This window comes from Arachis hypogaea, chromosome 20 (assembly GCF_003086295.3).
Source record: "Arachis hypogaea cultivar Tifrunner chromosome 20, arahy.Tifrunner.gnm2.J5K5, whole genome shotgun sequence".
Taxonomy (NCBI): Eukaryota; Viridiplantae; Streptophyta; class Magnoliopsida; order Fabales; family Fabaceae; genus Arachis; species Arachis hypogaea.
The window spans coordinates 42,695,090-42,722,899 of record NC_092055.1 but is presented as its reverse complement, the minus strand read 5'-3'; the positions used below and the strand labels follow the sequence as shown (position 1 = coordinate 42,722,899).

The following is a 27,810-nucleotide window of genomic DNA, read 5'->3' as shown; positions in this document are numbered from 1 at the left end:
ATACCTGAAATTACAGAAAAACACACAAACTCATAGTAAAGTCCAGAAATGTGAATTTAACATAAAAACTAATGAAAACATCCCTAAAAGTAACTAGATCCTACTAAAAACATACTAAAAACAATGCCAAAAAGCGTATAAATTATCCGCTCATCAACCTCAAAGAAAGGAAAAGGCTAAAAAAAGGTAGAAAAACAACCTAAGGCTCAGAAACGTGCGGACAAGGCTATCAAAATCGTTCAGACAAACTAAAAAGGTTCTATGATAACACTAAAAAGTTGTCGGATGAGTTAGCTCCGAGGATCACCCCGCCCAAATAGAAAATAGACAAAATAAGAAATGACCAAAAAGAGGTCAGACAGAAAAATACCAATCCTATATAAAAACCCACAAAAGGGTGCAAAGGTATGGTCAACATATCAGAGAAATATATCCATCAAAATAAAACATTAAAGACTCAAAAGGCCACCTAAGGGGCAGCCTCAGAGTTTAAAAGTGTTTTGTTTTTCCAAAATAAAGTTGCATAGAAGCAACTAAATGTCAAGAGAGCCAACCATATAAAAAGTTACAAAAAACTAAAGTTAAAAAGTTCACAAGTCGGACTATACAAATACACAGAGAACATAAGGGGTTCAAAGTCTCCCCGGTATCAGGATCCTGGGCTAAAGGAGGAGGAATGGTCTTCAAAGGGGTTGCATCCACAGTCCCATCCTCCTGGTTCAGAATTCGAACATCAGGATCAGACTCGGGACGATGGACCTCAGCTGAAGGAGTTGAAGAAGTCGAGGCGTCCGTAGCTTTGGCTGGCGACGCAGAGGGAGGACCTTCATCTTCATCATCCGGGGCAGGCACAATCTTTCCGTCCTCCACTACATTATCCAGACTAAAGAGAGTCAGGTCTAGTTCAGGGGCAAGAACCCGGACTTGGGCCTTCAAGTTCTCATAAGCATCAGTCACACTGTCAACCAGGTGACCCTGAAGCCCGGTATAATAAGCCTGGGCAGACTGAATCCTTTCCCTGGCCTCCAACAGCTCGCCATAAGTGCGAGTATAGCTCTCTTTATACTTTTTTGCCGCTTTCTTAGCCAGGTTTGCAGCAGCCTCAGCAGTAGTAGCCTAGGACTTCCCCCTCTCCACATCCAGTTCCAACTTTGCCACCTTAGTGTCAAGCTCATCCTTCAAACCCTTGATTCTATTGAATTCAGACTTGGCATCCTTCATAAAGGCTTTAGTCGCATGGACCGGAGAACCCTAGACCGTACGGAACAAAGCCGTACCCATATGGGCCATCCGAACACTATTGCTGGTGATGAAATCCAAGTGACGGAGGATGGACACGTCATCCATTGGAAGTTGGCCATAAGGAGCAATTTGTTCATCAACAAACCCCACGGCGTCAAAATCCTGGGCATCTAAGTTATAAGGACCAACATTCTTTTGCTTTTTTGGAGGAGGACCAGCAGTAGGAGAAGAGGTAGCACTGGAAGTCAGTTGAATTGGGTCAGAAGGAACCGACTGAACCTGAGGGGTCGGAATGACCTTCCTCGGCCCAAAAGCACCCGAGGTCGGCTTCTTTGGAAGCAGTTGGGAAGATCCTTCAGCAGGAGTTTTTGTGGACAGATTCTCTGCAGCTGTCGCCTTCTTTGCCCTACGAAAGGCCTTCATGGAATCCGAAGACTTCACCATTTTTGAAAAAGAAGCCAGCAAGACCAAGTAAGAAAGGGATAAATTGGCAAACAAAAAAAGAAAAGAAAAGCTAAAAAGAAGTCGGCCACTATCCAGTTCAGCTCGGAGAAGGAAAGGATCTCCCAGAAACCTCTTTGTATCCAGGTGAGGGGGCTCCCCCCCAGTTCTCCTCTAACACACCCACAAAGGCTTGTTCTAACTCGCTTAGGCTCTCCCAAGAGTAGTTAGATACTACTGGATTCTTTTGCCACGATAAAGGTAAGGTGGATTCATTATTTTCATCTAAAAAGAAGGGCCGAGCTCCCTCAACAGCTCGGACCTTGAAGTAATAATTCTTGAAGTCGCGAAAAGACTCATCATACATGGAAAACACTTTCTTCCCTTGAGAAGCTCGGAAAGAAATCCAAGAGGCTTTCTTCTTAGCTACCCCAGGCTTTGTCAAAACAAAAAGATATAGGAAAAAAGTTTGGGTAGGTCGGACTCCCAATTCTTGGCACAACAGTTGAAAAATTTTAATGAAACCCTATGAGTTCGGATGGAGTTGGAAAGGGGATACATTGCAAGACCACAACAGGTCGGTCTCGAAAGCGGTAAAAGGGATGGTGATATTTAATTGACTAAAAAAGTAGTCATAAGCATAGAAGAAGGGCCGTTCCCCCCTGAGTCAAGGGAGGAAAACTAACCCTCTCCTCAGGGTCAGGCGACACTAACTCATAATTCTTCTCCTCATCCTTATTACTACAAATTCTATGAAACCTCCTAAGTTGCACACAGTACTTGGGGTCAGCCACAGTAACACACATTAAAACTATGGAGTCCAGCCAGTCAGACATGCCGTCAGGAATCTTAGTAGACATCTCAACAATATTTTTGCGGGAAGACATAGGCCAACTATTCCTACAGTAAGAAAAAAAAAAGAAAAATTGGATTACTATCAAACAACTCGGATAAATAAAAGTAAACAACAAGTATCAGATTCGGCAGTAAAAGGGAGACCCCAGGACTCACACTAAAGTCCAGGGGCACCCTTTGGAGGCAACAACAAGGCAAGAACGCCAGAAAAAGGGAAAGTCGACAGTCTATGCCCTAACACCTCTCAATAGAAAACACAAAGAGATCAATCCTTTCCTGGTAACACCACTCCATATAAGCAGCAAGAAAGCCATCATCATTAATAAAAATCATCAAGAAAGCTACAACCCTTTTCTACCAACAGTTCAACAAAAAACTAAAACTTTGGGCAAGAAGATGTCATGCAAGGATGAAAGGAGACAGAAACAGCGACAAGCAAAAAGTCATACGAAAGGCAAAACTACCAGAAGGTGCACATTTTCCTCAAGCAGGAGTGGCAGGGAAAAAACACACAACAACGATCAAGACGAAAAGATGCAATCTTTTTGCAGAAAGATTCAAACTTTTTCAAGGCAAACTCAAGTAAAAATCAAAACTTTACAGTTAAGGCATACAGAAGAAACAAATATCAAAAGTAAAAGGAAGAAAAAACCAACCTGCAGAGGAGAAGACAGTAGCTGCTCGAGGCCAAAAAATGACAAAATCCGCGCCAAATAATTTCTTGGAGACAAAGAATGTAGAAGGCTTGAAAGCGTGAAAACAAGAGAATGAAGCGCTACAGCAAAATAACAAACAAAAGCCGAAGAGGAAGGAGAGAAGAAATGGAAGAATGATTCTTTAAAATTCAAAATGAAATGCAAAAGAGGGAAGAGAGGAAATGGCGAAGGGAAATTAATGAGTTTTTTAACCCTCGCACGTTCCCAAGAAAGCGCAATGCGTGCTGCAATTAAAAAGAAAAATGCCTAACATTCAAGGAGTCCCAGCAGGAGTTATACGGGAGATCAACTGAAGATAAAATGCTCGAGCTCGACTTTCTCAAAGGATCAAAGTCTAAAGATACGACCTTAAGGGAAAGATCGAGCCCAAGCAGGGGCACTGTTCATACCCTGGGTCAAGCTTTGCGACCTGGGCTGGCTAAAGACACGAGTGACCGACCTTTTCAAGATGGTCGCCACCGACCTCTTACCAAAAAAGTTCGGCCAAATCACCATAGAAGCCCAAGCAGGCCCAAATGAAAGGAGCAAAGTCCATTCTAAAGGCGGCAAAGCCATGAAAGATAAGGCAGTTCCCCTAAAATGATAAGATAAGATAACAATCTTATCTCATGGGAAAGTCACTTTACACTGCTATAAATACACTGGAGCACCCAGGTATAACTCATACTCTGATTCTACACAAAACCCTACTTAAAGCCCATGCTAACTTAAGCATCGGAGTCTCTTGCAGGAACCACCACCCTCCGGTGATCATGGATTAGCCACATCTCAAGGCTCAGCAAGTCAGACACAATAGCTCGGGCCACAACAGCAGATCTCCTCCGAGATCGACCTTCAGTTTCAGGTAACCCTCGGAACAGAAGCCTTCTGAATCCTTTGAGGATATGGCATTTTTGGCTTGTATTCAGGAGCCTTGGGTAGTGTAGGATAAGTGTCAAGAGAGTCTGGGAATGGGTTGTCTGCACGCTTTGGAGGGGCGTGCTCTACTTCTTCCTTCTTCTCCTCTAGAGCTTCTTTTTCAACTAGTTCCTCATTGACTTTGGCCTCAGAACCAGCTACTTTACCACTTCTCAACTGAATAGCCTTGTAATCTTATCTTGGGTTCACCACTGTATCACCAGGAAATGTACTTGAAGACCTTTCAGGTAATTGCTTGCTCAACTGGCCCATTTGTACCTCCAAGTTTCTAATGGAAGCTCTGGTTTCTTGCATAAAACTATTCATCATTGTCTCCTAGTTAGAATTCTATTGGGGCTGAGAATTTGCCTGCTGAGGTGGTTGTTGTTAATGAAACTGAATTGGCGGGTATTATGATTATTCTGCTGAAAACCGCCTTGAGAATTATTATTAAAATTCTGAGATCTCTGGGGTTGGTCTCTCCACCCAAAATTTGGATAATTTCTCCACCCTTGATTGTAGGTCTTAGAGTATAGATCATTATTGGGATTTCTAGGACCATTTCCCATGTAGTTTACCTGTTCAGAAGAAGATTGAGGGTAATCATAATTCTCATTTTGCATAAAATTACCTGTCATGTCATAAGGGACCTCTTGAGGTGCATTTTAGGTGTTGACAGCTGAAACTTGCATTCCACTCAACTGCTGAGTAATTAGACTTATTTGCTGAGACAAAAGCTGTTCTGAGTAAGAAAGGCATCAACAGCTTCCACTTCTAAAACACCTCTCCTCTGAGAGGTCTCAGAGTGCAAAGGATTCCTGTTGGAGGAATATAAGTATTGGTTGTTAGCAACCAACTCAATAAGCTCAATAGTCTCCTCTGGTGTCTTTTTTATGTGCAAAGAATCACCTGCAGAATTATCTAAGCGCATCTTGGACATTTCACACAAGCCCTCATAAAAAATATCCAGCTGAGTCTATCTAGAGAACATGTCTGGAGGGCATTGCCTAGTCAGTAGCTTGAATCTCTCCCAAGCTTCATAAAGGGTCTCACCATCTTTCTGTCTGAAAGTCTGAACCTCCACCCTTAGCTTAGTCAGCTTTTGAGGTGGGAAAAATTTGGTCAGAATCCAGTGACAACCTTATCCCAAGTATCAATACTCTCCTTGGGTTGAGAATCTAACCACAGCTTTGCTGTATCCCTCACAGCAAATGGGAAGAGCATGAGTTTGAATACCTCAGGATTCACTCCATTGGTCTTCATAGTGTCATAAATCTACAGAAAATCAGAAATAAATTGATTTAGGTCTTCCTGAGAAAGTCCATGATACTGACAATTTTGTTGCACAAGAGTAACTAGCTGTGGCTTCAGTTCAAAGTTGTTTGCAGCTATAGGAGGCACCACAATACTTTTGCCATAAAGATCTACATTAGGAGCAGTGTAAGAGCCAAGCACTCTTCTGGATTGTTCATTCCCATTCAGATTTGCCATATTGGCATTAGCAGCATTATTATGATCCATAGTGGACTCTGTACTCTTGTAAAGTCTTACATGTTGCAAACGCCGCCTTAAAGTTCTTTTAGGTTCAGGATCAAAGTCTAATAGAGGTTCCTTGTCCCTGTTCCTACTCATAAACAGACAGAAGAAAAAAAAAGGTGAGATTCTCTACGTCAGAGTGCAGAAAATTCCCAGTGAGGTAACCTTTGTAAAATAATAAAATATAAACACTTACTACTCAATACTAAAAATTTTCGAAAATAGTGATCAACAAACAACTCAAAAAATTTGAAATTTAAAGGGAAAATTAAATAGAAAAATTAAAATAAAATTAACTAGGTAATACCAAACTTAATTTCAAAAATTAAGGGAAAAAATTTAGATAAAATAAATCAATTTTTTTTCGAAAATTTAAAGAAATAAGTTAAATGAAATTAAAGCAAAAATGCTTAATCTAAGAAATCAAACAACCAGTAGTTGTCAATCAGACAATCACAATCAATCCTCGGCAACAGCGCCAAAAACATGATGTGGAATTTATAACCCACAAACTAACCGGCAAGTGCACTGGGTCGTACCAAGTAATACCTCAGGTGAGTGAGGGTCAATCCCATGAGGATAGATGGACTAAGCAATAATTATTGAGTGATTTACTTAGTTAGACAAACAGAAAAAGAGTGTTTAGGTCTCAATTGCATTAAACAGTAAATTCAGAAAATCAGAAAAGCAAGCAGTAAATAAGTTGTGAAGTATATATGGAGAAACAGTTAAGGCTTCAGAGATATCTATCTTCCGGATTGACTTTTCTTACTAACTATTTTAATCATGCAAGATTAAATTCATGGCAAACTATATGTGACTAAACCCTAATTCCTTAAACCTTTTTAGTCTCCTCTAACCTTCATCAACCGCCAATTCATTGGTCACTTAATTCCAATTAGAGGGTGAAGTTCAATTCTAGTTATATGCCATAAAAACCCTAATTACCAAAATATAAAAGGATTATATGTCAATATCCCGCTAAGTCCAGATAATTAGAAATTTAGGAGAAATTGTTTTCAAGCTGTTGTTCAAGTAAAGAGCTTTTCCAAGTTATACAAGAACTCAATTAGAACAAGGGTCATACTTCCGTTCCACCCAGATACATAAGATAAAGAACGAAAATAATTCTTGAAATTGAAATCAATACATGAATTAAAATAGAAAAATAATGGTATCAATCCATACAATAGACAGAGCTCCTAACCTTAACAGTGGAGGTTTAGTTGCTCATGGTTCAGAGAAAAAACTAGGATTCAGAAAAACTGTAAATTGCGGAATGAGGTAGAAGAGAGAAGAGAAGGGCCCGAAGGGCTGATTTATTTCCCTTTTATATCTAATTATAATTAAATGTAAAAAGTATTTCCTAAAAAGTAAACAATATCTTTTCCTAATTTTAATAATAAAAGTTTTAATCAAATAAGAAACTTGATTCATAGGGCTTTGGAACAAATTGGGGACCAGTCTTTCACTTAAGGTTGGCGCCGAACTTAGTGGGAGCCAAGTTCGGCGTGGAGGAGGTAGAGTGGCTTTCTCTTGGGGCGTTGGTTATGGCACTAAACTTGACAATGGTCAAGTTCAACGTGGAAGTTGTGCATGTATTCCTTTGGAGCTTCTTGTGTTGACGCCGAACTTAAGAAAGTGTTCGGCGTGGGGGAGACCGTGTGTTTTCTTGAAACTTTTCATGTTGACACCGAACTTGAAGAACTTCAAGTTTGGCATAGAGCAGGCAGCTACAATTCTTTACTCTCTCCATTCTCTAGCCTTGACTTAAACTCCGTAAAATTCGTCCAAAATGCTACCTGAAATAAACAGAATTGCACACAACTCAAAGTAGCATTAATAGTTGCTAAAATATATTAAATCTTGATTAAACTTAGCAATTCAAGTACAAATTTACTAGGAAAAAACAGAGAAGATGCTCACGCATCACCTCACAATTTCCAGGCTGAAATCTAAGATTCTTCGTCGGACCATAGTGATCCAATTCCTTGGATTTGGGTTCACACTAGTGTCATGGTTTTTAGTAACCCATGCATTAGCATAGAACTCTTGCACCATGAGAATCCCAACATCCTAAATGGGATTGGTTAGGACTTCCCAACCTCTTCTCCGGATCTCTCTTCGGATTTCTGGATACTCATTCTTCTTGAGCATGAAAAGGACCTCAGGGATCACTTTCTTCTCTGCCACTACTTCATAGAAGTGGTCTTGGTGGGCTTTGGTGATGAATCTCTCCATCTCCCAAGATTCAAGGGGAGTGGCTACTGCCTTTCCTTTCTTCTTTCTAGAGGAGTCTCCAACCTTGAGTTCCATGAATGGTAATGGAAAGAAAAAAGCTATGCTTTTCCCACACCAAACTTAAAACTTTGCTCGTCCTCGAGCAAAAATAAAGAAAATAGAAGAATGGAGTAGAAGAAGAAGAAAATAGAGGAAGATAGAGGAAGAGAGACAATTCAGCCTAGTGGGGTAGCTAGTGTATGAGAGGTGTGTGTATGAAGGGTGATGAAGAGGGGTATTTATAGGAGTGGATAAGGCTTGGGTTCCGTCATATGGTGGGTTGGGTGGGAAATTTAATTTTAAAGTGGGTGGAGATAGGTGGGAGTTATGATGGATTGGGGAAATGGTATGGATGTGATTGGGCTAGAGTTTATAGGGAAGTGTGTATAGGGAAGTGTGAGAGTAAGTAGGGTAGGTAGGGTAGGTAAAAGATGCTGTGGGACCCACAGGTCCTGAGAGGCTAGGGAATCCAGATTCTCTGCTTCTCAGCACTGGTGTTTGAACGCCTAGGGGCTACTCCCTGGCTAGCATTCAACGCCAGCAGTGCTGCCCATGATGGGCATTGAATGCCCAACAGGGATACCCTGGCTGGTGTTCAAGTTTAACACTCCATCTAGAGTGTTCTGTTTTCACTACTGTGAAATTTCTGTCTTTGTTCTGACAGCTGTATATGATCAAGACCCTAAAAAAACAAAAAGAAAAAGGAAATAAATAATTAATTAAGGTTGGGTTTCCTCCCAACAAGCACTTCTTTAACGTCATTAGCTTAACGGTTAGCTCCTTACGGAGGTGAGTATGGGCTCAGATTTTCGCCCCTTGCAGTGAACCTTCTTCCTGTCTTCTCATGAATGAGCTCCACATGCTCTAAAGACAGGACACGACTCACTGTATGTGGTAAGGCCGGATTTTTAGTGAAGACAACTCTCATGCCAGGTGAGAGGCCTTCAGTTGGAACTATCTTATCCCTCCAGCCTTTAGGTACTTTCTTCTTAGTACCTTTGTGCTTAGAGCTTGTTGAGGGCTGCCCAACACCAAACTTAGAATTGATGTCTGGGGGCTCTGCAAAGCTCTGCACAGAAAGAGAGGGTCGGAATACTTGGTGTTCCACAGTTATCTCTCTTTTAGAGGGAGAATTGGGATGAGACATCTTGAACAAGATGTGGTCCTCCCTTATTTGTAGAGTCAGTTCTCCCTTAGCCACATCAATGATAGAATTAGATGTGGCAAGGAAAGGTCTTCCAAGGATGACACAGTCATCCTTATCATCTCTATGTCCAAGACAATAAAGTTTGCAGGGATGTAGTGGTTTTCAACTTTAACCAAGACATCTTCCACTAAGCCATATGGCTTCTTCATGGTCTTGTCTGCCATCTCTAATGAGATGTGTGCAGCATGTATCTCAAGGATTTCCAGCTTCTCCATTACAAAGAGTGGCACGAAGTTTATGCTTGACCCTAGGTCACACAGAGCCTTTTCAAAGGTCATGGTGCCTATGATGCAAGGAATCAGAAAGCGTCCAGGATTTGGAGGCTTCTGAGGTAGCCTCTACTAAACCAAAGCATGGAGTTGCTTGGTAAGTAGTGGAGGTTCATCCTCCAAAGGCTTTGTACCAAAGAGCTTGGTATTCAGCTTCATGAGAGCTCCTAGGTACCGAGGAACTTGCTCTTCCCTAGTGTGTTCATCCTCGTCCGAGGATGAGTAGTCATCAGAACTCATACACTGCAGAAGTGCATTCAAAGGAACCCCAATGGTCTTTATGGTTTTCTTTGGTTCTGAGATAGAGGGTTCTTGTGTGGGATTTAAGCACTCAAAGGGTGTGCTTTTGCTGGTGTTCAACGCCAGCTTTGTTAGCTGATTGGGTGTCAAACGCTCTTGCTGTCCACCCTTGCTGGTGTTAAACACCAGTCTCTCTAGCATTCTGGGCATTGAATGCCCAGCAGGGATGTCCTTGCTAGTGTTCAATGCCAGCTTCCCAGGGTTGGTGGGCGTTGAACGCCCAGTGAGGGGTTCCTCACTGGCGTTCAGCGCCAGAATGGCCGCATGGTTGGGCGTTGAATGCCCAGTGAGAGGTTCCTCACTGCCGTTCAACGCGAGAAAGCCTGGGTGTTTGGGCGTTGAACATCTAGCCAGTGCTCCTTGGCTGGCGTCTAACACCAGCTCTGTGGCCAAGATGGGCATTGAACGCCCAGTGAGGGGTTCCTCATTGGCGTTCAGTGCTAGGCTTGCTGCCAGATTGGGCGTTGAATGCCCAGTGATATGTCCTTCACTGGCGTTCAACACTACCCCTTTATCCTCAACTTTAGCCTCTACCTCCATGGTTATGGCCTTGCAATCTTTTATAGGATTAACCTCAGTATTACTGGAAAGAGTTTCAGGAGGAATATCAGGGATCCTCTTGCTCAGTTGACTAACTTGCACCTCCAAATTTCTAATGGAGGACATTGTTTCATTAATGAAACTATGAGTGGTCTTAGAGAGGCTAGAAACTAGAGTAACTAAGTCAGAAAGGCTCTGCTTAGAGGTTTTCATATTCCTTTGAGAAGATGGGAATGGTGGTCTGTTGTTGAACCTATTCTGGTTCCTACCACCTTGATTATTATTAAAACCTTGCTGAGGTTTCTGTTGATCCTTCCATGAGAGGTTAGGATGATTCTTCCATGAACGGTTGTAGGTGTTTCTATAGGGTTCTTCCATGTAATTCACCTCCTCTATGGTGGATAGATCAGGATCATAAGCTTCTTCTTCAGGAGAAGCTTCCTGATTATTGCAAGCTGCAGTTTACATTCCAGTCAGATGCTGAGAGATCATGTTGACTTGCTGAGTCAAGATCTTATTCTGAGCTAATATGGCATTTAGAGTTTCAACTTCATGAACTCCTTTCTTCTGAGAGATTCCATGGTTTACAGGATTTCTTTCAGAAGTGTACATGAAATTTTGGATATCTCAAACAGACCATTTCAATGAAATTTTGGACATCTCAGACAGTCCATCATAGAACACGCCTATGATAGACCACTCTAAGAGCATGTCAGGAGGACATCTCCTGATCAGTTTCTTGTATCTTTTCCAAGTTTATAGAGGGATTCACATTCTCTTTGTCTGAAGGTTTGAACTTCTACTCTGATGTTTCTCATTCTTTGAGGGGGAAAGAATTTAGCAAGAAAAGAATTAACCAGCTTTTCCCAAGAGTTAAGACTCTCTCTAGGTTGGGCATCCAACCATAGCTTAGCTCTGTCTCTTAAAGCAAAGGGAAAAAGCATAAGCTTGTAGACTTCAGGATTAACTCTATTAGTCTTTTACAATATCACATATCTGTAAGAACTCAGCTAAAAACTAATGTGGATCTTCCATTGAAAGTCCATGGAATTTGTAATTCTGTTGAAGAAGAGAGACAAACTGAGGCTTTAACTCAAAATTGTTAGCTCCAATGGTAGGTACAGAGATGCTTCTGCCATAAAAGTCAGAGGTAGGCATGGTGAAGTCACCAAAAACCTTTCTGGGCTCCTCTTGAGGTTCTGCCATGTCTCCCTGTTCTTGTTCAAAACTTTCTGAAAGGTCTTTTCCGAAGTGTTGTGCTCTAGCTTGATGTAGACGCCTCCTCAGAGTCTTCTCAGGTTTAGGATCAGGAGTCAAAAGGGGTTCTTTATCCCTATTCCTGGTCATAAATAAGAAGAGAAGAAAAGATGAAAAGGAAGAAAGATCTTTGTGCCAATAGGCAAGAAGCTCCTCCTTAAAGTGAGATGTGAAGAAAGAAGAGAGAAATAAAAGTGAAGAGGGAAGATGAGAAGGAAGAATAGAGAGGGGGAGTAATTCAAATGATATGAGTAGAGATGAGAAGAAGTATAAATAGAAAAAGTAAATAAGAATTAAAATAATTTTGTTTTTATTTATTTATTAATTAATTTTCAAAAATTAAGTTAATTAATTTAAAATAATTTAAAATTTGAATTTTGAATTTTTTAAAATAGAGGAGAGAGAAAAAGAAGACATTTTTGAAAATTAAGAAGAGATGAGAGTTAGTTAGGTAGTTTTGAAAAAGAAAAGAGAGAAGAAGGAGAGAGTTTTCAAAAATTAAGAAAGGGATGAGAGTTAGTTAGGAAGTTTTAAAAAAGAAGAGAGAGAAGTTAAGATATTAATTAAGAAAAGATTTGAATTTAAAATAAGATGAGAAGATAAGATAAGAAAAGATTTGAAATTGAAATTTGAAATTAAAAAAGATAAGATAAGAAATTAATTTTAAAAAAGATATGATTTTTAAAATTTGAAATTTGAAAAAGATAAGATAAGATTTTTAAATTTTGAAAAAGATGAGAAAAAGATAAGATTTTTTATTTTGAAAAGATTTGATTTTTGAAAATTGAAAACTAAAATATGATAAGATGAAAATTTGAAATTAAAATCTGAATTTTTATTTAAAATTTTTCGAAAATCAAGTAAAAAGAAAAATAGAAAATATCTTTTTTATTTTTGAATTTTATGATGAAAGAGAAAAAACAAGTAAAAGACTCAAGACTGAAAATTTTTAGATCTAATGCTCCTTATTTGTCGAAAATTTTTTAGGCAAACACAAAGGAACACCAAACTTAAAAATTTTAAGATCAAAACACAAAAAAGACTCAAGAACACTTTGAAGACTAACAAAAACACTAAGAACAAGACTCAAAGAACACAAGAACAAATAAAGAACATCAAACTTAAAATTTTTAGAAAACCAAACATATATTTTCAAAAATTAAAAGAAAAATAACAAGAAAACATCAAACTTAAAGACTTGACACAAGATTTAACCAAAGAAAATATTTTTTAAAATTTTTAGAAAATAGGACTCAAAGAAAATGCAAGACTCAACAAGAACAAACACAAAAGACTCAAACACCAAACTTAAAATTTGAAATAAGACTCAAACAAAAAGATACTGAACTTAAAAATTTTAGAAAAAGGACTCAAGATTTTCGAAAATTTTAACCAAGAACATAAGCACATGGCTCTAAGCAAAAATAAAAATTAAACAAAGAAAAGACAAATATTTCTTGAAAAATGTTTAGGAAGAAGAAAACAAAAATTAAAAGACTCAAATTAAGAACAAGAATTAAACAAAGAAAAGAAAAATATTTTTTAAAAATAAAAGACTCAAATAAATTAAAATAAAATAAATTACATAATCTAGGGAGAAAGACAATCCGTTAGTTTGTCCAAACTCAACAATCCCCAGCAATTGCGCCAAAAACTTGGTGGCACGAATCCCCACACCTTCGTACTATTGTACCAGCAAGTGCACTGGGTCGTCCAAGTAATACCTGAGCGAGTCAGGGTCGATCCCACGAGGATTGTGGTTTGAAGCAAGCTATGGTTATCTTACAGGTCTTAGTCAGGCAGATCAGAAGGTTGTTGGAAGAGTTGTCAAATTTGCATTAAAGGAGTATTCGAATAGAAATCAGTAAAATGGTTATAATTAAGGATAGAGTTGAGGATTGGAGTTGCTTTGTCTTTCTGAACTAAATCTGGTAGTATTGTTTCCTTTGCTTGTGAGTGATTTCTTCAATGGCAGGATGTATGTGATTGCCACTGGTTTGAGCAGCTGCCAATTCTCCTCCAGATCTGAACCCCAGGTTTTAGTGCGGATCCATTTTGATTGAGGGTGAAGCTCGTATAGTCCATTTTCCTTAATGATCCTACTCAAAATGCCACAGACAAGGTCAGATCTTCCAGATCAGAGAATTCTGCACCTTGGGTTCTAGCCTCTACCACAGAGACCCTAATCTTCCTGTAAATTGATTGAACTGATGTCTCGAGAAGTCCCCAACAAAGTCATGGATTAGCCTCTGAGAGACGTATATTCAAGCTGGTGGTTCATCATTGTCCGATGAAAGACGCACTCTAAACCCATGTAGAATGTGATAACCTTGTGCCAGTTCAACACATTCATATTGATGAAGAACGAATATACATCTTAGAATTAATCAAACACGGATAGAAGAGAAACAATAATACTTTTATTAATTCATAGGACTCAGTAGGGCTCCTCCCCTCAATCTAGGAGGTTTAGAAACTCATACTGAAAGTAAAATACAAAGTAAAACTCAAAAATAATGTGTAAAGTATGCGTGATTCTTCTTAATGTCATGTAAAATACACTTTAAATACTAAACAGACGACTAGTAAGGGTAAAACAGTCTATTTGGTGCTAAAATCCACTTCTGGGGCCCACTTGGTGAGTGTTTGGGCTGAGCTTTGATGAGATCCACATGTTATGAGGTCTCTTGAGCGTGGAAAGCCAGCTAGGGGGTCCTCTTTGGGCATTGGACGCTGGTCTCTGCTCTTTGGACGCCTGGAAGGGGTCAAGTAGTTGGCGTTGGACGCCAGTTTTGGGCCTTCTAATCCATAGCAAAGTATGGACTATTATATATTTCTGGAAAGCTCTAAAAGTCAGCTTTCTATAGTCATTGAGAGAGCTCTATTTGTACTTTTGTAGCTCCAGAAAAGCTCTTCTGAGTGCAGGCAGGTCAGATCTAGACAACATCTGCAGTGCTTTCTCTGTCTCTGAATCAGACTTCTGCTCCAACTCCTCAATTTCAGCTAAAAAGTACCTGAAATTGTACAAAAACATAAAAACTCAGTAGAATCTAAAAATGTGAATTTAATACTAAAACCTATAAAAACTTAATAAAAACTAAATAAAACATACTAAAAACTATATGAAAATGATGTCAAAAGCGTATAAAATATCTGCTCATCAGCACTATTTTTTGCCACAAGAGCATTGGAAACAATTAATTGTGTCTCTTGAGTAAATGAGGGTGAACCAAGATAGCTATGGTGTCCTTCTCCATTAGATTGTGACTAAGCAAGAAAGCCAGTGCCTCGAGCTTCTCCAAGTGAGACAAGAGATAGGGAGGCTGCGAGGACCACAAGGAGCACAACTGGATGAGGGGGATGGCCACCATGTTCATTGAAGTGGTTGAGTTTTTTTCATGCTTGTCTTCTGTTTCCCTTTCTTTATGATTATGTTTTCTATTTTCTGTCTTCTATTTATTTCGGTTTATTTACATGATTCCTATTTTTCTATTTTCCTTAGTTTTTAGTTAATTTTTAGTTTAATGTTCTTATTTTAATGATGCCTCATGTAATGTCTCTAAGCAGTATTAAAGAGAGAGAGAGAGAGAGAGAGAGAGAGAGAGAGAGAGAGAGAGAGAGAGAGAGAGAGAGAGAAGTGGTGTTATTATATTAGAAGTTGAGTTTATTTTGCAATTGTCTTCTCATATTATATGTGGTGGTATATATACTTATGATTATGATTGCATAGAGAGAATGATGTATGAATGACCTTGGAAAGGAGGGATGTTGATTTTTTATGAATAGGAACTTAGAGAATTGTTATGAAACCTCCAAAAATAGACAAGAGATCAATCCTTGAATGAAAAGAATCAACAAGAGAAAGTTGAAAAGAGAGAAAAGACAAAGCAAGAAAAAGAAAAAAATTGAAAAGATAAAAAAGAAAACCATGTTGCAAAAGCTCTGAGAATCAATGGCTAAGATCTAATTATGTGCATGTGGTGTCTATTGTCCAAAGGACGGCTTAGGTGATTAGATCCCTGGGGTGCTTCATCACTTGGTAACTTGGACTAACTGGTCTGGAATTATCGATTGAAAATCTGCTACACAAGCCACATTGAAACAAAACATATAGCAGTCGAAAGAGACTCTGGGCATCGATGTTTGGGATCAAAGTTTAGCTATATGTTTGTGGGGTAACCGTGTCAAGGAGAAACTTGAGTAACTAGATCCACAGGGTGCCTCGTCACTCGATAACTTGGACTAACTGGTTCAGGATTACCGATCGAACGCTCACTATCAAGAGTTACCTTGAGATGGAGCTTCTAGAGTTGTCAACAGAAAAGTTCTCTCTATTTTAAAGAAAGGAATTCAAGGATCAATCAAAACTGAATGGGAGTGAGATTTCATAAACTCATCCGAGTTCTAGCTCTGTTAAGATGTTAGTATCTCCAAGTTTTCAAGGAGCAGTGAGAAGTAAGGAAGCTCTCATGATCGTAGTGTGCTAGGCCCCACTCATAAGATAGATAGGAACTTCAATGAGAATTCAACTTTCAATCAAACTAATTCTAGTTTTCTGTGTTTAAGTTACTTGAGGACAATCAACACTTTAAGTTTAGTGTTGTGATGCATGAGCATCATTCATATCTTTTATTATTGATTTGTATGGTGAATTATTGAATTTCTAGAGAAATTAGGTGTTTTAGGTCTTTATCGATGTTACTTTGAGTTGTATTGCAATTCTCTGTTTTTAGGTAGCATCCGAATGAAGCCCAAATTTATGAAAAAAGGAAGTTCACTGTTCACTTCTGCCAAGATGGCACTAAACGCCACATCACCAGCATTTAGTGCCGGAACTCCAAAAGCTCCCATTCCATTTGGCAACCTTAGTGCTAAATGCCACAACCCGGCATTTAGCCCCAGAGCATGGATTTTGCATGCAAGATTCTCGAGATAGGTGGCGCTAAGCGCCACATCACTGGCATTTAGCGTCGGCAGCGAATTCACGTGTAGTCCCCATGTTTGCCAGCAATCAACACGGAGGACATTTCCTAGTTCAATTAAAAATAAAAGAAATAGAAAGATATTATTAGGGTTGGTTAGTTTTACTTTTGAATCAATTAGGATTTGATATAAAGAGGGAAAGGATTTACCCTGCGGGATCTTCTCTTCTCGACTTCCGCACTTTTAGTTTTACACACTTTTTACACTTTAGAATTTTCTCTGCACCATGAGCTACTAAATCTCCGTTGTTAAGATTAGGAGCTCTATTTACTTTAATGGATTAATACCATTTGTTCTTCTACTCTTGATTAATGCATTAATTTTTGTTTAAGAATTGGTTTTTTTCTTCATCTTGAGGATTAGAGTATATTGATAAATAACCCTAATCTAAATTGAATTCCTTTGAATCTTCGAAAAGTTAAATTACTGGAATTAAAGCATGAAACCCTTTTCTCACAATTCCTCAATTATCTAGATTTAATGTGATACGTGACATATAATCATATTATTTCTGGGTTCCTAGGGATTGTGTGGCTTATAAATCATAATTTTAACTTAACCCCTTAACACAATTGATTGATAAAGGAATTAACAGTTGGTTGGTGGTGCACAAAATTTAGAACTCCGCACAGCTTAACCAGCAAGTGCACCAAGTCGTCCAAGTAATACCTCAGTTGAGTGAGGGTCAATCCCACGAGGATTGTCGAATTGAGCAAGTAATGATTATCCTTCACTTCTTAGTCAGGCAGATAGAAAATTGATTGGTTGTTGTTGAATGCGCATAAAATAAATAAGAAAGCAATAAAGAAATAGCGAAGAAACAATAGTGAGAAATCAGTTAAGGTTTTGGAGATGCCTTATCTTTCCGGATTAACTTTTCTTACTGTTGATTCCAATAATGAATGATTCATTTCATAGCAAGCTGTAAGTGATTAACACCACGGTAATGGTCATTAATCTCATCTACTTCATATCAAATGCCACGCTAATGGTCATTCAATCTGAACGAGGGTGAAGCTCTAGTAGTTCAATCTCTGGTGATCCTACTCAAAATGCCACAGACAATGTTAGACCTTCCGGATCAGAGAATGAAGCTTTATGATTCTAGCTTATACCACAAAGGCCCTAATTGTCTCAGGTTCGGCTGAACAGATGTTCCCATGTTCCCAACGAACGCGTGGATTAGCCGTCTAAGACATGTATAATCAAGCTTGTAGTTTAATGCTATCCCTCTCGAGACTTGCAAGAACTCATGTAGAACAAGAGGTCATACACTAGTTCCACCCCAGATTCATAAGGATTGAGGAACGAAGATACATCTTAGAATGGAATCAAACATAGTTTGAAATAGAAACAGTAATATTATTAATCCATGAGAATCAGCAGAGCTCCTAACCTTAACCTAGGAGGTTTAGTGACTCATGCTTTACAGAAAACGAAAGTAATAGAAAAAGATGAGGCAGAAGATCCTAAACATGGGTGATCTTCTCCTATATATACTAATCTAATAATGAAAAGTACAGAAATATGATAGACTAGGCTAAAGGTGTGAAAATCCACTTCTCGGGCCCACTTGGTGAGTGTTTGGGCTAAGCTTGGGGTGAATCCATGTCCTTATGCTCCTCTTGGGGCGTTGGACACCGAGTTTGCTCCTTCTTGGGCGTCCAACGCCAAGCTTGCTCCTCCTTGGGCATTGAACGCCGGGCAGGGGGTAAGTTGGGTGTTCAATGCCCGTTTTGGGCCATCATTTCCAAAGACGAGTATAAACTATTATATATTGCTGGAAAGCCCTGGAAGTTAGCTTTCCAACACCGTTAAGAGAGCGTCATGGAGGTCAGGATCTGACAGCATCTACACTTTGTTCTTTACCTCTGTATCATACTTTGCCAAAATATGCCAATTTTAGCCAGAGATTACCTGAAATCATAACAAAAACACAACTCAAAGTAGAATAAAAAAAGTGAATTTTACATTAAAACTGTTCATACCCTGGGTCGAGCTTTCCGACCCGGGTTGATTGACGACAGGTCGACCGACCTCTTCAGGTCAAGACTGTCTGACCTCTTCTCAAAGAGCTCGGCCAAATCACCAGAAAAGCCCAAAAGGGGCCCAAACAGAGGAACACAACCCAAATCCAAAGGCAGCCCTAGCCTATATAGATAAGGGCGGTTCCCTTAAAGATAAAGATGACTCCACTTAAAGATAAGATAAGATAACTATCTTATCCCGAAAAAGATCACTCTACAACATTATAAATATGCTGGAGCACCCAAGTATAACTCATACTCTGATTCTACTAAAAACCTGCTTAATACCCTTGCTAACTTAAGCATCGGAGTCCCTTACAGGTACCACCATCCTCCGGTGACAAAGGACCAGCAACATAGCCAGTCCAACAAGTCGGACACGACAACTCCGGCCTCCACCCACCAACCGGACACATCATCTCCGACTAGTACAGAAGATCTCGTCCGAGATCGACCTACAATTTCAGGTAACCCTCGGAACAAAAACCTATTGAAATTAACTAAAACTCAATGAAACATAACTGAAAACACTGAGAAAATAATGCCAAAAAGTGTATAAAATATCCACTCATTAGTTGGGTTAGAGAAGATTAAATTACCAAGGAATTGGAATTCAATCATTTATAGTTTGCCATTAACTAAATATTTGTTCGATCAAGGTAGTTGACAATGATTGTTAATCCAAAAATTTAAACATCTCCAAAGCCTTAACTCTCTTCTCATATTATTTTCTCACACGTTTATTGTTTGCATTCTTTAATTCACTATCTTTTATACCATTTGATATTCAAAACTCTTAATTTCACTTGTCTAACTAGAATAATCAGTCAACCATTGCTTGCTTAGTCCATTAATCCTTGTGGGATCGATACTCGCTCACCGTGAGTTTATTACTTGGTATGACCCGGCGCAGTTGCCGGTAGTTTGTGGTAAAATTCAGCATCATTTTTTCCTTCACATACACATGCATCTAGTTGAACATAGAACACACAGTCACACACAATCAAAGCTTCATGTAACACAACCGGTAAAAATAGAAAACAACAAAGCAACAATTAAATATTCTAATAAACTAAAAGTCTAAAACTGAAATTCTCCAATATCTTCATTTTCCATAGCATCAACATCATCATCTTCACTATCTTCATCAGAAACATCATTTCTTTTAGGTTCAGATTTGACATGACCAATATTCTCAAACATTTTGTCCCTAAATCAACAATACCAAATAATTAATTTAGTAAGGTTACAAATTCAGAATTCAACAGTAACAACTAACAAAGGTCATAAATTCAGAATTCAGTAGTAACAAATAGTAAGTAGTAACAACAAACAAAGGTCATATATTCATAATTCAAACATTCAGCAGTAACAACTAACAACTACAAAATGCAGTAACTCAATAAGACAATAACAACTATGTTTCTTTTAACATACATGAATGGAGTAGAGAAACCAGGTGCTGTTATACAAGGCAGGAAGACAAGTGATGGCTCACGACTGTGTGTGAACGAATAGTGGTAGTGCAGTGATCGGCAGAGGACACGACAAACGGTGGTAATGCGACAAACGACGTAGGGTAGTAGACAATAAAGATTCTACAGGCATCAAATAGAGCAGAAGGATGAAGTGACAAATGGTGGTTAGTAAAATGAGAGAGTCAGCCTGAGAGAATGGGGAGAGTGATGAATGAGTGAGTGACAAGATGACGAGCTATTTAGGGACGCAGGCGACCGGCAGCGAGCAGCGAACGACGTGGAAGGATGGACGAAAATGAAACTATGAGATAGTGAGAGAACGGCAGGTAGAAGAGTGAGTGACAAGCTACATTAGGGATTAGGGTTAAGTCATCAACATTATTCTCCTCTTTTCTTTTCTCTTTTTGCCCCAAAACGGCGTCGTCTTTGGCAAAAATTGGCACCCAACACAAACTTGCTTACTCGCGCTCAAACTCACAACTTTGAGCGAGTTTATGCGAGTCTACCTAAGTCTACTCAGAAACAAGTTTGTGTTTGAGTTAACTTGATTCCACTAGTTAACTCACGAGTTTGACAACAATGTACACACATTTAAATTTTTTATTCTCGTTAGTTGTGCTGAATTATCGAATTATCAAGAACTTCTTTGAGAAAGTCACATTTAATGGAATTATAGTCCTAGCATTTAAGTTGTACCATTGTAGTGAACATTTTAGTGAAGCTACAAGTAATTTATCATACAAACATGCACACACTCTCATACATGCCACAAATGTATATAACTAGAACGGTTATACGACTAGAATATACATATGCTTGCACCTATCCTTTAAATGACTGATGTTTCTATATTTAAAGGAGGGTCTCATGCAATGGTAGTTGGCTGAAGAAATAAAATGGTACTTTTTATTGTCACCATGTTAATATCTACTTCCAATAACTCATTACCAATCGCCACATCATCCATCCAATATGTTATCTTTTAAAGTAATTTTTTCTGTTTGTCTCTCTGCTTGTGTAATCGGTTAGGATGGTTGTTCTAGTATTGGAAGATGAGTCTTAGCTCAATGTTTTGTTAGCAAAATGAGCAGTTGATCTGTATCTGGTATAGCTTATGACCATGACATGGTATTACTTTATGCAATTCAATTTGCAGTCTTTTGATTATCATTGGACTAGTTAAACTGCTATCATAAATGTTTTTTTTTTACTGGTTCATTCATGAATATGTAAGTATTTGTGTGGTTGTTTGCATTGCTTAACTATCCAACATTTAAGCTGAAATTTATGATTTCTAAGTACAATAAGTTTATTATTGCTAGATTACAGAACTAGGGGAGATAAGGTGTGTTTCTTCTAGTACTCTGGGTGTGTACAGGTGAGGCACCATTATGATTGTTCAATACTATAATCTCTTGAAAAACTCTAATTTTTGACACAATAAAAAATGGGTTAGTGCTTTAGTGGCATTTTTCTTCATCTTGATTTTTCTGAATCAATGGTTTATTTATCATAAGCATATTTCTAAACAAAAGTTGACAATGTGACTGAAAATAACTTATATGGGCTCTCCTCTTTCCCAAGTCAAGACAAACATGTGACTTGCTTTTGTATCTTAATAAAAACAAGTGATTGTTTAGTTGTGCTAATTGAACACTATCAATCCTAGTAAGACATGTAAAGATATAAAGAATATCTACTTGTTTTTGTTAATAAAATAGCCTCTCCTGTTATGCCTTCACAAGGCTGTACTTTTTAATTCTAGTGTTATTTCGTTCGTCATACTTTGCCATTGTGCTAATATTGGTAGATCGAATGGATTGTAGATTCACAACAACCAATTAACTGGCCCTAAATTATGAAAGACTATCAATGGAATCCAGTTTAACAAAATTGATGAATTAACCCTTTATAGATATCAACATTTTAAATTGATTTTAACTACTGTAGGAACTTTAAGATTTCGTCACACAAAGAAAGTTGTTCTGAATATAAAAGATAAATCATGCTTCAACGACACTATACTCTAAGTTCCAAATTTTAATAGAAGAGAAACAAAGTAATTAGACAGTCTTTCAATCTTGGGTATGATTTGGTTATCTTCGTCATCACCATATTCATTGTAGATATTCTTGGCCATGTGCCACACATGGAAATAATTATCCTTGTCCACACTTGAAATAACCCATGGTTGATTCTTGCTCCACAAAAAGTCTGATATCTTCCCCTTGTGACCACCACGAGAAAAGAGTAGCTCAGGAGGACTACTATTACCATCTCCTTCATTTTGCTTATCCCCAACTTTGAGTCATTACCACACAGTATGCAAAATCATAAGCCACCATTTCTAGTTATGTCTAACATTTTGCAAAGGTGCACCAAATAAACATAATAACAAAAGGACATCAATACAACAAATGTCAAAAATGAAAGTGAAGCAACACTCTTGTGGGGTTTCTATTATCCTTTTACCTGTTAAGGTCCCAAACATTCAGCCTTCGGTCAGCTCCTGAAGATGCCAACACAGTCTCATGATTCTGATCCTGTAACACTGATAAACCACTATTTTATGATTTAACTTGTGCTAAATTGAGTGGTTTTTATCAAGTCTTTGTACACTTATTCATACAATTTGCATGATTTTATAATTCCGTCCTAATTTTGTTCTATGATTGAAAACTTGCTTCCTACGCCTTTAAATTGTGTATTTTTAATGTCCTTTTATACCATTTGATGCCGTGATCTGTGTGTTAAGTGTTTTCAGGCTTTATAGGGCAGAAATGGCTTAAAGGATGGAAAGGAGGCTTGCAAAAATGGAAGGAACACAAGAAACTAAGGAGCTGGCCAGCGAGGAATGACGCGCGCGCATACCTGACGCGTGCGCGTGACTTGGCGCATTCTATAGCGACGCGTGCGTGTACCTGACGCGTACGCGTGACACGCGAAGAAGACCATCAACGCGTATGCGTGACTGATGCATACGCGTGACTGACGCGTACGCATGACGTGCGCCACGTGCAGAAAGTGCAGAAGACGCTGGTGGGGGCGATTTTGGGCTAAGTTTGGACCCAGTTTTTGGCCTAGAAACACAGACTAGAGCCAGAGAACAAGCAGAGACTCAAGATACATTCACTTTTATACAATTTTTAGTTTTTTGTTTTGAATCTGAGAGAGAAAAATACTACTTCCTCTAGGGTTCTTCACATTCATAGTTTTAGAGTTTTATGCTTTTGATGTGGAAATGCCATAGAGTTACTACCTCCGTTGAAGTCTCTATCATTCTAGTTTGTTTCCTTATCTCCTTACTCTTTTAATCACCCATTTACCTTATTCAGAGTTACATATGGATATCTTTGATTTTGGAATTTATTAATGCAAAGAATTATTTTTACCTTCAATTAATTTTCTATTATTATTTTATTTAAATTTCTATGTCTTCTCTTCATTCCCTTTTATCGTTTATGAAAATGGCATTCACATCAATGGAGTAGACTCCCAACTTGACTTGGGAGTTGATTAAAAGGAGACCCTTGAGTTGGAATACTCAAGTGTTAAATAGAATTTGGAAGTTGTTGGCTGGCTCTCTAGTCACTAACGCTAATCCTTCCATAGGAGAGGATTAGGACTTGTGAATTGGAGCTGGTTCAGTTACTTGACTTTCCTTTATTCGGTAAAGGATAACTAAGTAGAAACAACAACCTCTTACCAGTACACTTGGGAAAATTCAACAAGGATAAAACTTTCAACTAATCTTCTCCCAGTCAAGGCTTTTTATTTCAGATATATAAAACCTCTTGTTAATTTTTATTGCTTTAATTAATAATTGTTTTAATTTCCCATTCTCCAACTCTGAAAATTCTCAGAAAATTCTTGACCAATAACTTGCAATCTTTTATCAACTCGTTGGGAGACGACCTGGGAATTCTACTCCCAGTAATTTATTGTTAATTTGTGACAACTCTTTTTAAATTGATAAGCGTAATTTTTGTCGGTTAAGAACTGTACTTGCAACGCTATTTTCTTTATAAATTCTTAATCGGAAATTTTTCGCCCGTCAATTTTTGGTGCCGTTGCCGGGGAGTTGCAACAGTGTGCTAAATTTTTGGTTGGTGTAAATATTTTTTTAAAATTTACATATTCGCATATTTTATTTTATTTTATTACCATGAGCTGTATGTTTCTTTCATTGAATGACGCATTCACTACCTGACTCGAGCTTAGCCGCATTTGATCCTGAGATCGAAAGAACTATTTCACGTATTGGGCGAGCTCGGCATCAGTTAGCCTCTGAGGGTGGTGAAGTGGTTACTACCAATTCACCAGTCTTATCCGAGGGCAAATCTGAAGTGCCATTTGAGGAAGGAACAAGCTCCTCTTCTACTGATTCTGTTGATTTACTGATGAGCGGATAATTTATACCCTTTTTGGCATTATTTTTACATAGTTTTTAGTATCTTTTAGTTACTTTTTATTATATTTTTATTAGTTTTTATTCAAAAATCACATTTCTGGACTTTACTATGAGTTTGTATGTTTTTCTGTAATTTCAGGTATTTTCTAGCTGAAATTGAGGGACCTGACCAAAAATCTGATTCAGAGGCTGAGAAAGGACTGCAGATGCTATTGGATTCTGACCCTCCTGCACTCAAAGTAGATTTTCTAAAGCTACAGATGCCCAATTGGCACGCTCTCAATTGAGTTGGAAAGTAGACATCTTGGGCTTTCCAGCAATATATAATAGTTCATACTGATGACATGTCACCATGTCATGTTTTTCTATGCTTTTTCATACAAGAAATAGATGATTTGTGCTTAAATATTGAATGCTTTTGTGCTTAAATGGTATATTTTCTTGATCTTTTAATTTTATAAATCTTGTAGGAAATAAGAAGAAAAAGAAGCAAAGAAGCAAAAAATAAACTAAAAAGGAGAAAAAAAAGAGCTTTGGGGAATACTTTGAAGTTGGAGCACACTTTGGAGCCTTAGGCCACGCTTTTAAAAGCGTGGCCCATGACTAAATTAAAGGAGAATAGGCAATCAACATACAATGCTCCGCTCTTGCCAAGAGCTGAGCATTACCCTGATGCAAAGATGAGCTTAGAAGCAAAATTTTGGCTAAGTTAAAATCTGGGCGCTCATAGCATGACTATGCCTTCTTCAAAGGGCTATAACTTGAGCTACAGATGTCCGATTGATGTGCTTTGAGTTGTGTTGGAAAGCTGACATTCAGAGATTTCCAACGATGTATGGCAATTCATATTTGGCATGAAATTGAGGCACGAGTGAAATACATCTTTAAATGCCAAAAATAAGCAAAAAAATCAGCCAATGCTTCCACCAAGGTTCGAAGAGGGAGACCAAGGGAAGCCAAGAAAGTAGCGCTCACTTAGAGAGCGCTGTGCTCTCCAAGAGAGCATTGTCGTGCTCTCTCCCAAAGAAAATACAAGGAATTTGAGCTGAAATGCCTCCAGCAAGGCTTGAACCTGGAACCTCACTCTTGAAGCACCAATGCTCAGCTCACAAGGAGAGCAGAGCGCTACTCCTTGGCACACACAAGCAACATTGACACGGGCCAAGGAGGCATGAGGCGCGCAATTGACACGGTCCAGGGAAGCAAGGAGCGCGCAAGACAACCCCCACACCAAGCCAATGCTCAGCTCCCCTTGTGAGCAGAGCATTCCCCTGATGCTTCTCCCAGCCAAGGCACGCTACAAGGGATCTCCAACATAAGCTCCAATGCTCTGCTCCCCACTTGAGCTGAGCATCCTCCTGAGAGCAATTTTCACATGGGCCAAAAATTCAATAAAAATTCCATTTAAATTCAATTCCTCTCCAAATTGAATCAAGGCCAACCAAACCCATTTCTCCTCAAATCTAAAGCAAGCAAAGCCCACATCATCACTCAAAGGCACAAGAACAAGCTAGAATTAGGATTTTCATTTAATTTGTTTTTCATTTCAATTTCATTTTATTTTACAAAAAGCCTATATAAGGCATCATTTCCATCTTTGTTTGGGGAGCTCAATTGTAGGGAGGCTAGCTCCACTAGGGAGTAGTAGGATTAGAAAACTCTCTCTTTAATTTTAATTTCTGTTTTAAATCTTGGATTGAGAGTGGAAGGAATTCTGTTTTCATTCTCTATCTGCAACTTCTCTTGTTCTTCTTCTGCAATTTACTTTTCCATTTTCATTTTGCAATTGTTCTTGTTGGATCAAGGAAGGATTTGAGATCTAGACTTGTTTTCTAGTCTCTTCCACTCCTGAGATCTTCAACATTCTTTTAATTTCTGCAATTTAGCATCAGTCATTTTCTGTTTTTTTTTAGTTCTTCAAGCATTTTTACTTTCTGTTTCATTCCTCTTCAATTCCTTCTCCTGCATTCTGCACTTTACATTTGATGCTTGCTGTGAGCTTGATTTATATTTCCTGCAATTTACAATTCTTGCAATTTCTCTAAATTCTTATTCACTGAAATTTTGCTTCTCTGTTTACATTGCTCTCAGCATCCAGTTCCTTTTATATTTTCTGCAATTTAGATTTCCAGTTGCTTGAATTATTCCTTCCATTTTACTTTTCATGCAAGTTAATTCTTCTGCAATTGTTCTAAGTTCTGCTTACTACTTCCTTTAAATTCCCTGCACCCTATCCTCTTTACATTTCATGCAATCTACCTTTCTTTTCATTTAAGATTTTGCCAATTTACAATTCTTGCTCTTTAAGTTTCTGTCCAATTTACTTTCTGCAACTTTAAATTCATTGAAGTTTTATATTCTGTTGATCAATTTCACCCAATCACTCAATGTTAGCTTGACTAAACTAATCACCCACTAAAGTTGCTTGATCCATCAATCCCTGTGGGATCGACCTCACTCTAAGTTAGTTTTACTACTTGATGCGACCCGGTATACTTGCCAGTGAGATTTGTGTGTTTGGAAATTCGTTTTTCCACAAAAACACCATCAAGTTTTTGGCGCCGTTGCCGGGGATTGATTTAGATCAACAATGATTAAGTGGGTGAGAGGTCTAGATCAAGCATTTTCTTTATTTTTATTTTCTGTTTTAGATTGAAACCAAGGTGTTTGAGTTTTTGCCTCACTAAGAAATTCTCATCTCTGATATGAGTAATTTCATTTTTCCTTGGTGTTGCGTTTTCCAAAATTCAAATGGAGTTCAACTCATCTTATGATCAAACAAATTTTATGGGATATTGCCCACCATCACCAATCTCTAATGGTGGCTGGGAATATCACCAAGAAAATACAAATTCTAAGCACTCCAATCCATGGAGAATTGCTTCAGAAACACAAGATGAGAAAGAAAATCATATGGAATATTTTCTTCCACCACAAAATGATTCAAGTCATTATTCCAATGGTGGCTGGGAGTGTTTCCAAGAAAATGCAAATCCTGAGCAGTCAACTCACATGAGAAATTATCCAACCTCACCTCCCACTTCTACATTTGAAAATTCTTCATCACCTAAATATGCCTAAACACAAACCTCCACGAGCCAAAGACTCTCAAAACTTGAGTCCATGTTCAACAGAATGGTGGATGAACATCAACAATCCCGGAAGGAACTAGAAATCCTTTCTCAGGAGACAGATGAGCAATTGGAGAACACAGATAAACACTTAGAACTACTAAGCAAGGAAAATGAAGACCAATTGATGGATGTGAAGGATAAAGTGGAAGAGCAAGATGATGAGGTTACTGCATCAAGTGAACTTTCAATGAAGAATGAGGTGGTTGAAAATGAAACTGCACTTGAGGTGACAAAGGA

At 38.4% G+C, this 27,810-nt stretch overlaps 1 non-coding gene across 1 annotated transcript; it reads left to right on the top strand.

Annotated features, from left to right (window-relative positions):
• The first annotated feature begins 5,137 nt into the window (after positions 1–5,137).
• Positions 5,138–5,243, top strand: LOC112788756 (small nucleolar RNA R71). Its single transcript, XR_003196106.1, has one exon. It is a non-coding gene; the product is annotated as a small nucleolar RNA R71 (small nucleolar RNA).
• Positions 5,244–27,810: the final 22,567 nt, after the last annotated feature.